Source organism: Nannobrachium achirus (genome assembly GCF_963921795.1).
Source record: "Nannobrachium achirus genome assembly, chromosome: 20".
NCBI classification, from domain to species: domain Eukaryota; kingdom Metazoa; phylum Chordata; class Actinopteri; order Myctophiformes; family Myctophidae; genus Nannobrachium; species Nannobrachium achirus.
The window spans coordinates 25,412,291-25,427,449 of record NC_137827.1 but is presented as its reverse complement, the minus strand read 5'-3'; positions in this window follow the sequence as shown (position 1 = coordinate 25,427,449).

Below are 15,159 nucleotides of genomic sequence, written 5' to 3'. Positions count from 1 at the left end.
ATTTGAAAGGCTTCTCTCCCAAAATGCTAAGAATCCATGCTGATAAAAAGCTTAACCATATGAACCCTATCCTCCCTATTCTCGGCATGATGTAACAGGCAAACATTCAGCGAAAGGAGGTCAACATTCAGTGGAAATAGCAGATCTATCACTTGTAGATCTGATTATTTTCTGAGATTTGTTGTAGAGGGAAAAAAGGAGGGGACCCCTGGTCGACCCCAGTCAACTAAGCATATTGGGTTTAAGTGTTGAAGTTTCCTTTAGAAATGTGTTCAATTCATTATCAGCATTTCGAAAACTTATAATTGATCACACCCTCAATATGCAGCAATTTTGCATGAAATAATTGTCTTGAGAGAACCAGTAATTGCCATTCCATAATTAGTTTTACTTTCACTTACTTCACAGTTATAAGGTCTTTATCATCACCATCCATAAAACGATAAAAGTGAAAATATGATTCTTAAAGTGAAGAAAAATGTGTACTCTGATTTATCTCTTCTTCATTTTACAACCCTATAGCCTATAGTATAGACTAAGAGTGCCAGGAATGTTAATATAAGCCGCTATAGACGTTTTTCCAGAGCGCTGCCGTGTAGCTGCCGTGTCTGTAGATGCACACCGCACAGTCACACATTGTCGGGCGGAAACCTCGTATCTCCAAGTTTCAAATTTGTAAATTATTTCGCAAAGCAAAGCCCTGCCTCGTCATACAAGGCCGTCGCACAAAAGTAGTGAAACCAGCAGATCTACAGGTGCGAGGCGTTGTGTGCTTGTAGATCGGCAGTTTTCACTTGTTTAAATCATTTTTAAAACGATAAATGCAAAACGAACGGTTTTGGATATACAAGGGTTTCCACCCGACAATGACGATAATCTATGGTAGGTGCCGCTTGACACCGCAGTTATGGTTGCCACTCTGAGGTCTATACTTGGAGTCAAAAAGAAAAGAGAGGAGCAAACAGTGGACGAACGCACGGGCACACACACACACACACACACACACACACACACACACACACACACACACACACACACACACACACACACACACACACACACACACACACACACACACACACAATGCACTCGAGCGCACATGCGTACATGCAGTGCAAAGACAGAATTAGCGAGCCCATAATGACGGCCCACAGGAGGGTACAGGTGGGAGAGAACGGAGCCAGATTGAACTCCATTAGCATTGAATGGAGAGAATACCCAGCATGCCTCTCACTGCCTTTCAACAGACAGACCCTCCCCCCAGACAGGCCTGCATCTACAAATCCCTATTAAACTGAGCCACAGGAACACGCACGCACGCACGCACGCACGCACACACACACACACACACACACACACACACACACACACACACACACACACACGGGTGTCGCACCAAATTCTGGGCCCTGGGTACAAGGATTTACTCACATTTTGTGCTTTAACTATTGAAAAACAGCAGATATACAAGCTCACAGCGCGACACCGAGTGCCGCGCTGCGAGCTTGTAGGTCTGCTATTTTTGAAAAATCGTGAAGTCTTTGAATGTTTCAAATCCTTCTAAGGTTTTTTTTAAAAACCTATGTTTCTATGTCATGTGGTGCTCAAACCTTTTCATGTGAAGGACCCCTAAACTTATATGTATTTGGCCACTGACTCGCGTCTCAAAATATTTCGTTCCAGGGACCCCCCAGAAGCAAATTTGAGTTACAAAATAATGTTCACTTAAAAAAATATATATATTCAAAGATTTGCACACATTTTCACGACTTTTGAAAAATAGCAGATCTACAAGCTCGCAGCGCAACGGCTCGGTGCCACTCTGTGAGCTTGTATATCTGCTATTTTTCAATAGCTAAAGTATAAAATAATTCCAGGCCCCTCCACCTTGGGCCCTAGTAACTCAGTCCCACTTTTCCCCCCTTTGTGACGCCCCTGCACACACACACACACACACACACACACACACACACACACACACACACACACACACACACACACACACACACACACACACACTTGCACGTGCACGCACAGCCTTCAACTTTGAACTGCCTTAACAAACATGATGTGTTGTGCATCTATAAACATGAATCCCGTCTGTGGAGAATAAACAGAAACCCATAGATATGCACACGCACACAAGTAGTGAACCTTTATGTCTTCTCTTCACATATTATTGTTCCTCTCAATCATGCACATCAGATTCAGCCCGTACTGTAGATGCGGTACAAGTGTTTTTTTTTTTTGCCTAAATTAATGCGGAAGTGGGTTTCGTTTATAAGCGGAGATCTTGGTTTCCTGTGAAATTGCGTACAGTAATCACTAACGGAAATCACAGGACAACAATTCTCTGCATCCCGTCGGACAGAAACCATGTACCTGTATATCCTAAACAGGAAATGGAAAACATAACCTGTATTCACAATGGATCCAGTATAGTTATTATTTAGTCACCAGCTCTTGTTAATACTTTTCAGTGGTTTCTAAATAAAAACCAGGTCAGGAAGGTTATTGTGGCGTCCTAGTGGTGCTATAATAGGCCAATGTGAAAAGGGTGCCATGTCTTCTTCGGCCTTTCACGGACATTCGACGCTGCATGCATGATTTTGTTCTAAAAAAGAGTTTTGCAAAGGTAGACCTACTGGTGGTGCTATAAGAGGTGAATGTGAAAGGGTGGCATTTGTTCCATGACCTAGTGGGAATGTGCGTGCAAAGTATCACGGAAAGTGCAAGCTGCGTTCATGATTGAGGCATTTTATTCAAAACTGACCAATCCTGCAAACTTTGGAAGCCAATGTTAGCCAATCAGGATGGAATATGAAATGTCGGACAGATCCGTCTTGATCACATGACTATAGAGGTACTGTGTACTGATGTTGATGAATATATTATTATTAAACAACAACACCTTCTTATTCCCCTATGAGATACAATAATCCATCACACAGAAATAAGACAGGAGAGTAATCAGAGTGAGAATGGAATGTTTTACTATGGAGAGAGACTATTCAAGACAAAGGTACAACAGAATAATCAATGGTTCGTGCTCTCTCTGACAAATTATGTTTTGACATGAGTATAAGTATGGTCATTTCATCAGTCAATGGATGACGTTTCAACAGTTCATAGGATATGTTTCTTGTCCACAAATCACAAGACAAAGAGTCCATATACAGGGTTCCTGGGGGGAGAGATGTCCTTCTGGATGACACCAGATGTCCCAAGCTGAGCCTTAGAATACCGAAACAATTCTCATTGTTTAGGTACAGGCTCCAGGCAGTTGATAAGGACTGACGGAGACCTTGTGGGTACTGTACATGACATTATATGACAGGACACAGTCACTGTGTCTTAGGATCAGGTGGTCAACAATATGTATTGATAAAAAGATGATATGAACCATAACAAAATATATATCAGATGTGTTATGATTTTTAGATAAAATTTGCAGGAGTAATATCCAAAAATGTGTTTTACATAAGTCGGCCTCCATGGTGGTGCTATAAAATATGCAGGGCAAAGGTTTATCCTTGGCCTCTAGGGAGTTTTACACTGATCATTTGAGTTATAGGTAAAAACACGAATTTGCCTGTTACAGTGCCACCATGAGATTGTTGTCTTAAGTGGAATGTCTTCCTCGGCCTAGTGGGAATGCGCATGCACAATTTCACCGAAATTGCACGCTGTGTTCATAATTTGAGGCATTTTGTTCAAAACGGACCAATCCTGCAAAATTTGGAAGCAAATCTTAGCCAATCAGGAAGGAATATGAGAAATCTGAAAGACCCGTTTTGTTTAATGACTATAGACATAGGCCTACGGTGTACCGATTTGCATGATTTTTGGACAAAATCGGTATGAGCAAAAATGTGTTTTGCACAAATCCAGGCCCATGTGAAAAACTGGGGGCAGAGTTTCTGCTCTGGCACCCAGGGCACGGCTGCCATCGTACCAACGGTGCCAGAGATTATAGCTGTTCACAGACATAAGGACGGACGGACGGACGGACACACACACGGACAGACGGACAGGGTGCAAAACATAGTCTCCTCATGCCTTTCGGCCTGGCGGAGACAAATATGGAGATACACTGTTTCTGTCAAACAGCAATGCACTCAAGTGGCAGAGTGGATGCTGCTACAGTGTGTGTGTGTGTGTGTGTGTGTGTGTGTGTGTGTGTGTGTGTGTGTGTGTGTGTGTGTGTGTGTGTGTGTGTGTGTGTGTGTGTGTGTGTGTGTGTGTGTGTGTGTGTGTGTGTGTGTGTGTGTGTGTGTGTGTGTGTGTGTGTGTGTGTGTGTGTGTGTGTGTGAACATGCTTATGAGATATACATGAGAGAGAGTGGGGAATGAGAGACAGACAGGTATAGAGAAAGAGAAAGCGAGACAGACAGTTAGTTATGTGGGCTGTCTTCTGCACACAGGCGTAACAGACAAATCAAGCAGCAAACCCAATGAGTGGTACTGTGGAGGTCTTGTGGGAGAGGCAGTCATTCTGCATGGCATTTAGCAGTGAGGCAACATGACAGCTAGCTTCACCACTGCACACTGTCAGGTTGAACCGGCATAAAGCCTGCTTATTAAAACTCTCAAATACCGGGAACGCGCCCGAGCCGCGTTAGATTTTAACCACTTTAACCATTATTTTATGCTTTAACTTTAGAAAAATAGCAGATATACAAGCTCACAGCGCGGCACCGAGTGCCGCGCTGCGAGCTTGTAGATCTGGTATTTTTGAAAAGTCGTGAAAATGAGTGCAAGTCTTTGAATATCTTTGACCCGATCTTTGACCCGACTTCTAAATCCTTCCTCTAAATCATGCTGTTCTCAAACCTTTTCATGTCAAGGACCCCCAAAATTACAGGTATTTGGCCACGGACCCCCATCTCAAAATATGTTGTCCCAGGGACCACCCAGAAGTAAATATTTGAGTTACAAATGTTCGCTTTTAAGTAGATTTTAAAATATTCAAAAATCATGATTTTTCAAAAATAGCAGATCTACAAGCTCGCAGCGCGGCACTCGGTGCCGCGCTGTGAGCTTGTATATCTGCTATTTTTCAATAGTTAAAGTAGTCAATAATCCTAGGCCTAAATGGGTTAACAACCGTGATAACTTTTAGCTTTGGGAATTTGTTTGGCACCGTATTATTATTTATGGGGAAAGTTAGTAAACTGGTCGGCATTAGGCAACAATTTAATTGATGCGTTCTCGCACAGCATACTCCAAACTTTAACTCGTCAACTATAGTATATTACCGACACCTGTGGCCATGAAAACACTTTAGTGTATTATTCCTTCCACATTATCTATCCGTCATTGTATCTTATTGTGACACCTGAAGCTGTGTTTCAATCTTTGTGAAATCTGTGTTGCAGCTATTCTGTCATGAATAATTTGCTATTGGAGCGTACACCAGTGTAAACAACTAAGTACATTTACTTAAGTAATGTACTTAAGTGCAATGTTTAGGTATTTGTACTTTACTTGAGTATTTCCAATTTCCAAGACTTTTACTTCTACTCGCCACAACACCTCGGATCCAAATATTGTACTTTTAATCCACACTACATGTATTTGAAAACCTTAGTTAGTTACTTTGCAGATATAAATTATATTATAAAACATACATAAAGCACTTGAGGCCTATTTTATACCTTGGCTATTTGAAAATAGCCGATCTACAAGCTCACAATGCATCGCGATGTGACGCGTTGTGAGCTTGGAGATCGGCTATTTTCAAACATTTTGGACTTTTACTTTTGGTATTTTGAGTCCATTTTTATGCCAACCACTTTCATACTTTTACTCAAGTATCTTTTGAATTCCGGACTTTTACTTGTAAGGGTGCCCTCACACCAAAATACCTAGAGTGGAATCCGCCAATGCATTTCAATGAGAATGGAGCGTTTTTTGCCAGTAGAGGATTTCTGCAAAAAACACTCCATTCTCATTGAAATGCATTGGCGGATTCCACTCTAGGTATTTTGGTGTGAGGGCACCCTAACAGAGTATTTCTATATTGCAGTGTTGATACTTTTACTTTATAAGTAAAACATTTGAGTGCTTTTTCCACCACTAGCATTCACACATAAACAACCTCCTCCTATGTTAATGACTGCCAACAGACCCCCACCAGGAGCCCCCTGTTCCCATTCCTGTTAATAAGTCTTATCACGCCATTACAAGACAGACCCTCTCATCTCACGGCCGCCTTGTCTTCTTTCCAAAGTTTTTAAACACACCCTGAAGTCGTGAGATATTCTTTAATGTGCGAGACGCGTGCGAAAACTCCATTTTGTAAAGTCCTTCAATTAACTAACGAGGGCCTCTGTCTTGTTAATAACTGATCGAGGATCCTCATTACAGCCTCATCTGACAGTTACTGTGCCCCCCCCCCCCCCACGCCGCCACCATGCATCCCCCCCTAACCGATCATTACACGCCGAGCGCCGCCACCGCTGCTGAGTGGCTTCGAAAAAACATCGGGAATCTTCATCAACGGCACGCAGGAGATCAAACCTGAGCCTTGTAATTAATGTCACGGTTCAAAAAGGCAACCAAGGTTTTTTGTGTTTGCCAATGGGCCTCGATAAAGCGATATTTGAAAGTGCGGTTAATGATGTATACCTCTTTTGTTTTTGCATGATTATTTGATATTCATGAGGTGTCCGAGCGCAGCGACTTGCCATGCGTCTTCGCGGTGATAAATTATTGAGAGGACGTTTGAGTGAGGCAGTTGAAAGGCAACTGCATCAATAATGGATAAGTCTGTATACTCTTATAATTGTATTATTTTCCCTGGAAAGTTGTGTGCAGCAGCTTGTGCTTCATGGCTTTGACAAGTGAACAACACTGGCCAGCGCCGCTTCTTCGATGTTCATGGTCTTTAGCCACTTAAGCCCCATGCAGTTTGTATGACAACGTAAATCTAGGGCAGATCCACAAGATCACAATGCGTTGCAATTAGGGATGTCCCGATCACGTTTCTTTGCTCCCGATCCCCAAAAATGCTTTTATGTTGTCCCTTAAGGTTGTTTTTTTAAATTTAAATCACAGTATCCATTCTATCCAAGCTTCTTTTTTCACTTAGTGCAGCATTGCGTCAAAACAAATTAAATCAGCTTATATATTTTTTTAAATATATAAAGACAAGGTGTTTCCCGATCTTTTTCTCCCGATTCCGATCTTTTGAAATCGGTCCTGATCTCCCCGATTTCCCGATCCAATCGGGACATAGTTGCAATGTGTGCTTGTAGATCTGCCATTTTTGCTATTTTGGGGGAAATTGATCTTTAAAAGAATGTGAATCAATGTGATCCCCCCCTCCAAAAAATAGGGACATCACGATTATTGTGGTTAATGAAGGCCATTTGGTGAAGGTGGATTTTGGTTGTTTTTTATTACCCTTTTGTTGGTGTTTAACGTTGAAAACACATGCTAGAACAGATTCAGTGTAGTTGTCGATGGTACTCTGGTTGGGTTTGTCGTCATCTAACATGTTTGGGATGCGTCTGAATTCTTGTCTTTATAATGCCAGTCTTTCTTCCCAATGAGATTACCCCCACCCCTCCTTGGAACACAACACATGCCAGCCCGTGCCCTATTGTGAGCGTAAAGCCCTAGTGCTAAAACCCTTGGAATAATTCTATTGCAGTTTATTGACTTTGGAACCATGCTAGCTAGCAGCCCTGTGCTATAGGCTTGCATCATGCAACCACGAAAACCTAAGGGAGAAAGATGGACGCAATTTGTCGGGCAGAAACCTCGCATCTCCAAGTTTCAAATGTGTATGTTTTTTTGGTAAATTAAAACTCTAGTCATACAAAAGTGTTGCACAAAACTAGAGAAAATAGCAGATCTACAAGCACACGTGCGAGGCGTTGTGTGCTAGTCTAAATCATTTTTAAATGATAAATATAAAAAGAACGATTATGGAAATACAAGGTTTCCACCCGACAACGACGGATTGTCGTAAGGCATGCTCACACCACACACACACACACACACACACACACACACACACACACACACACACACACACACACACACACACACACACACACACACACACACATAGCCAACATGCTGGCGCAAAAAGAAAAAGGTATAGTTTGGAGGTGTAGGGCCTTTTCCATCTAAATGTGTGTAGCGGTGGCTCATATGAGAGAATTGGAGAGGAAATGTGTGATGTGTGTGAATGGATGTTGGTGCACCGTCACCAAGGGAAAGCCAGTGTCATCTGTGTCCACTGAGTATCCCCCCACACACTCTCTCTCTCTCTCTCTCTGTGTCCCTGTGCCTCCTGCACCTGTCTCTCTTTTTCTACTCTCTTTCTACTCCATTCTCTTTTCTATTTTTTGGAACGTTCAAGAAACAAGTAAAACCCGCACAAAACAAACACATCAGCCAGTTGACTTTCTGAAACACACGCACGCACACACGTTCATTCCGTCCCCTACACTCCTCTCCCCCTCAATTCCTTTTTTTTTCTCTCTCTCTCTCTCCTTTTTCTCTCTCTCATCCTCAGTCAATTATACAGATGTCTAATACTCTCTCCCGGCTGTGGGGAGCGGACATCAGCATCTATCATCCTCGGGAGGGGGGTGGGGGGGTTATATGTGTGTGTGAGGAGTGTGCGTAGTGTGGGGGGGATGTGTACGAGCCCTGGCGTCCCACTCTGCATGCGGTAGAACACCCGTTCGCGGGTCGGTTCCTCCGGGCTGGAAGGACGCCAGTGGACTGGGGATCAAGCCTTGGCCGGCGGCCCAGCAGCAGGCTCTCCTCCGCTCCGCTCGCCTCCTCTCCAGCAGCAGATCTGGGACGCTTCCATGTGGGCCAGCAGCAGCAGCAGCACGCCACTGTCGGATGGAAACCTTGTATGTCCGAAATATGTTACTTTTCAGGAAATGAAAAAAATTAAAATAATTTTATACTTTATTTATTGAGAAATAGCAGATACACAAGCTCGGGTGCCGTGCTGAGAGCTTCTAGATCTACTAATTTTGAAAATGAATAATAGGCCTATATTTTTTTTTAAAGTGACCTGGAGTGAGCAAAGGAACTCAATTTCCCATGATGCCTCGCAGGAATACTACATTCGGCGACTTCCGTTGCCCATTGCGTTGTGGTGTTCATCCTGGCTGCAGAGAAATGGATATATCTCGCCTCCTTTTCCCCAAAAATATATAATAACTAGAAGCAGTGCTCTTCCGAGCACAGGTCTCCACCAGGCCGTGCGTCCTGGTGGTGCTACTGTATAATAGGCCAATGTAAAAAGGGTGGCATATGTTCTTCACCTTAGATCTTTCATGGCAATCGGACGCTGCATGCATGATTTGAAGCATTGTGTTCCAAAAATGTGTTTTGCTAAAGTCTACCTGCTGGTGGCGTTATAACAGGCCAATGTGAAAAAGGTAGAATTTGTTCCTTGACCTAGTGGGAATATGTGTGGCAAATTTCACGGTAATCGCAAGCTGCGTTGATGATTTGAGGCATTTTGTTCAAAAACCGAGCAATCCTGCAAACTTTGGAAGCTAATATTAGCCAATCAGGATGGAATATGTAATTTCAAACGGATCGAACTTGATCACATGACTATAGAGATACTGTGTACCGATTTGCGTGATTTTTGGATAAAATCTCAAGGAGTAATATCCAAAAATGTGTTTTACATAAGTAGGCCCAAAGGTGGCGCTATAAAAGGCTGATGTGAAAAATGCAGGGCAAAGGTTTATCCTTAGCCTCTAGGGAGTGCGCTTACATGAGGCTGATTTAAAAACATTTAAGTGGCATTTCTTCCTCGGCCTAGTGGGAACGTGTGTGTGCGATTTCATGATAATTGCACTTTGCGTTTGTGATTTGAGGCATTTTGTTCATAACGGCTCAATGCTACAAACTTTGGAAGCCAATCTTAGCCAATCTGGATGGAATATGCAAAATCTGACAGATCTGTGTCGATCACATGACTGTCAAGATACTGCCTACCGATTTGTAGGATTCTTGGACAAAATCTGTAACAGTAGTGCACAGAAATGTGTTTTGGGAACATCGGCCACTAGGTGGCGCTAGAAAAGAGCCATTTGAATAATTTAGGGCAGAGGTTCTAGATTGGCATCCAGGGAATGTGTGTGCTCACTTTGGCAGCGACCGGGCCAACGGCGACTGAGATTAGGTGCACACAAACTGCGAGGACACACGCACGGACGCACGGACGGACGCACGGACGGACGGACGGACGGAGGGGAAAACATAATCTCCCCCATGCCTTCGGCTGGTGGAGACAATTAAAGGAGCTGTAGTCAACCTTTTCTTGAAAAACGGATGCTAAAATAAAAAAAATAAGCTTCATATATGTGTTTCTATTCAAAAATGACCACAAAAAGCGGAAAATAATTATAAAAATAGAAGCAGTGCTCTTCCGAGCACAGGTCTCCACCAGGCCACACAAATCGGCCTGTTATAGCGCCACCATGAGGCTGATTTAAAAAATGTGGGGCAGAGGTTCTGAATTAGCATCCAGGGAGTGTGTGTGCTCAGTTTGGCAGAGATCGGGCCAACGGCGCCGGAGATTAGCTGGTAACAACCAGGCCACACAAATCGGCCTGTTATAGCGCCACCATGAGGCTGATTTGAGAAATGTGGGGCAGAGGTTCTAGATTGGCATCCAGGGAATGTGTGTGCTCACTTTGGCAGCGACCGGGCCAACGGCGACTGAGATTAGCTGCACACAAACTGCGAGGACACACGCACGCACGGACGCACGGACGGACGGACACACGGACGGACGGAGGGGAAAACATACTCTCCCTCAGCCTTCGGCTGGTGGAGACAATAATCATTTTGGCTATTATCAGACGGACACTTTGTTTACATTCTAGTCTATAGACTAGGATGTAAACAAAGTGTCGGCCCTACAATGGAAAAGTTGACTATAGCTCCTTAAAATAAATTCATTAAAAAAACACAAAAGCCCTAAAAAGTTTAAACATGGAGATACAAGGTTTCTGCCCGACAGCAGCGAGCAGCAGCAGCAGAGGAGCTGTTTCCTTTTTTCTCCTTTTTTTCACAGGGATCCTAATCTGTTGTTTGTCTTGCGAGCAGGCTGTCGATGAACTGAGCAGAGGAGGATGCTGGGGAGGAGACTGGGGCACACACACACACACACACACACACACACACACACACACACACACACACACACACACACACACACACACACACACACACACACACACACACACACACACACTCACACTCACACGCTGGTATCAGACAGATACCAGCAGTGTCCCACAGAGCCCTCTGTGGCCTGAAGGTGATGTTAGCCAATCAGATTTCACCGGGGCTTGATTCGGCGGGATGAAAGATACAAGCCACTAAGCGCATGTTTTGGGGGCGGGGGGGATGCTGTCGGAGTACAATACCAACATGTTGTGAGTCAACGCGGTCGCTTCTCACCTCGTCAAGGCATCGCTCCGTCCCGTACTGACCATACAGGTTAGGACCGTGGCTATATCAATCTCCCCAACGGCAAACAAGCTGAGGGACGTGAGCAGGGGCGTCACAAGGGGGGGAAAGTGGGACTGAGTTACTAGGGCCCAAGGTGGAGGGAGCCTTAATTATTTTATGCAATAGCTATTGAAAAATAGCAGATATACAAGCTCACAGCGCGCTGCGAGCTTGTAGAACTGCTATTTTTGAAAAGATGTGAAAATGTGTGCAATTCTTTGAATATTATGTCTTTTTTAAGCGAACATTTGTAACTCAAATTTAGCTTATGGGAAACATAGGTTTTTCAAAAAACCTTAGAAGGATTTGAAATATTCAAAGACTTGATTATTCTACAAGATTTTTCAAAAATAGCAGATCTATGAGCTCGCAGCCTGGCACTCGGTGTCGCGCTGTGAGCTTGTATATCTGCTATTTTTCAATAGTTAAAGCACAGAATAATGCATAATAATGCATTCCCAGTCTAAATGGGTTAAACCCCCTCCCACTATGAAGAACATTCATGGGGGGCCCGCAGTGAATCCTTGTACCCAGGGCCCAGAATTTGGTGTGGGTCGGGCTGTGTGATTAGGGGTTGCAGGGGTGGGATTTGAGGTGTGGGTCTTGGGCCGAGAACCGAGAGCTTTTCTCCCATTTCTGCGGTTGGATATCAGAAAAACTGTGGCAGACATGGCGAAATGGGAATATGAGAGAAGGCGTGCTTTACCCCTGTCATGGGGTAAGATCTCTGCAAAGTCACAGGAGGTAAAAGGGATAAAGGGTGAATTCATAATCAAAACGGCCTCAATATTTCATCAGCCTGCAGATAAAAACCCGGCTCTGCCAGTTTGCTGACTAAAAGCAGAGCGCTCGGCTTTTTAAGGATAACATTCCAAAGCGAGTTGTTTTCAGCCCGTGAAACACTGACGGCCTTTCTTTGATGGCCCTGTGATGTTGTGAGGCGATATTTTCAAGCCGTATACGTAGCTTTTGCCTCAATCCAGCTGCAGTATACATTCACTGAATCTCTGAGTCTGTTTGTATGTCTGTCTGTCTGTCTGTCGACCATTCACACATCTCGAGAACCGTTCATCCGATCAACTTCACGTTTGGTGAGTATATTGCCGAGGACCCAAGAGAATGCACTGTGAAGTCGATAGGATGAGCAGTGCTCGACAATGCTGCAAGCAGCCATACCACGGCTCTCCACAAAGCTGCGAGCAGCACTTCGCAAAGCCAAGAAATCGTCCCATTTTGAACAGCCACACGCTATGTACGGCCACTGTACTATTTCTAATAGATGAAGAAAAAAGACTAAAAAACTAAACATTATTTTAAGCTTCATAGGATATTATGACTGTCAGAACACATGGAGCTCACATCCAAAACCTCTAACCAGTGAGATCTATATTTTGGGATCATTATAGTCGAAAAGTTTTAAATCCTTACATAAATCCGTGGAAAATAGATGAACTACAAGCTCTGAACACGGTATGATGCATTGTGAGCCTGTAGATAGGCTATTTTCCTGCGGGGAAAAAAAAGAAAATGTATTAATGTTTTTGAAAACACGGCCTAAACGTTTAAACCGATTATGTACTTTAAAACGATCACAGAGCAAACGCATCCGCCCACTCACCAACGGCTGACCACATACCGAGCTAATACTCGCCACTTCTCGGGTGCCGAGAGATACTCTTGGCGTGCTGTTGCGATGCACATTCCAAAAGGTCACAGGTTAACAAGTGAAGCGGGGATGCTGTGTCTGTGTGGGTGAACACGGGATCCAATCGAACGGGACAGAGCCTGATCGATACGCGCGCAGACACCGGGGGCCCCGTTTGCAATCGTTGCAAACGGGGCCCCCAGGCAGGATCAGAGGGAGGGGCGGGCGCTAAAGTGTAAAGGTGGGAAAACGCTGTATAGGTGGTGGTGGTGGTGGTGGGGCCGGCGGTGTCGATCTTGGCGGCGGGGGTGGGGGTGGTGCTGCGAGACATAAAGCCTGAAATGAGAGTGAAATAATGGTGTTGGCATCCCCATAGTTCAGGTGCACCGGTAACCTCTCGCCGCATGTACTCAGGCGCTGTGTGTGTGCGTGCGTGTGTGTGTGTGTGTGTGTGTGTGTGTGTCTATGTGTGTGTGTGCACGCTTGTGTGTGTGTGTGTGTGTGCTTGTGTGTGCGCTGGTACAGCACTGCAAGAACGAAAGGGGGAAATGGCAATTCCCAGTTGTCGGCCTGACCCGCAGGTTAGCCGATGTACTTCTGCCTGACCGGCTATAAAATTAGGAGCAAACGAGGCGCTCTTTAAAAAACAAGGCCTGGCATCCGAGGCTCTAGTCTCTCTGGGGTGAATAATTCATATTAAAAACACAAGCTCACAAAAGCTCTAAAAATATACGCCAACGGGGCTCAGAAGACCTGATGATGTGCCAAGCTCGGAAAGGAAGGGCTTGTTTTAAAATGCACATGTTTGCGAAGGGGTGGGGGTGGGGCTGCTGCTGCTGAATCCTCTCACTTGGAGGTGTGTTGGTATAAGTAGATCTGTTTCATGGAAGGGAGCGAGAGAGAAAGAAAGAGTGATCCTCCCGCAGCTAAAACCAATCCTGCTGCTCCAGAAAGAAAACGTAGTACATGTACAGTAGCCTATGTGTGTAATGGAGATGAATTCTTTTCCCCGTGCTGTGTATTTATAATTTGGAGTTTTGATGGTCTTAAAGCAGATCACTGAACTAAGAATTACTCAAAGTTACTCGTTTTGAAATTCCTTTTTTTAAACTATATTTTTTACTATATATAGGCCTATATATCGTCGTTGTTGGGTGAAAACCTTGTATGTCCAAAACCGTTCGCTTTGCATTTTTCATTTTAAAATCAAACCTCGGTTCGAAGTGGAGCGGTGAATTTGAGCAGCTGTACCCTATGTGAGTGAGTGAGTGAGTGAGTGTAAACTGTGCCTGTGAGTGAGTGGTGAGTGTGCCTGGCCTGCACAAAACAGCGCCCCTCCTTTAACTAGTGTTTTGTGTGTGGCCACTCAAGGTATTGCCAGGCTACGGACACGGCCAGCCAGCCACCCAGCCAGCCACCCAGCCAGCCACAGACATACCCACGGACATACCTGTTCATTGGGAGCGCTTTCACCGCTCCAAAAATGATTTAAACTAGTGAAAACAGCCGATCTACAAGCACACAACGCCTCGCACCGCGAGGCGTGGTGTGCTTGTAAATCTGCTGTTTTCACAACTTTTGTGCGACGGCCTTGTGCGATGAAGCAGGGCTTTACTCTGCGAAAGAACATACACATTTGAAACTTGGAGTTACAAGGTTTCCACCCGACAACGATGATATAGTGACGTGGGTGTGTTTTCAATCTCGATGCCACAGGCCTTTCAGAAATATGACACTAGCAGATGTTTTCATTGCTCGGTGGAAATATAGCAGAAGAAAGAGTGGATGTAAGGAAAGAGTTTAGGCTATCCCTTGTCTTGAGCAAATCCTGGCTAATCTAGAGACCCCTTGGAAATGGGTGCTGTTTAAACCAAATGAATATTCCGATAACGACGAACTATGCAATATACCCACCCAGCGAAAGCCTGTTTCACATAGAAAGCACGAACGCACACACATTAACTAAAAGCCTGAAGGGCACACAAATATCTTTAATTTTTTGC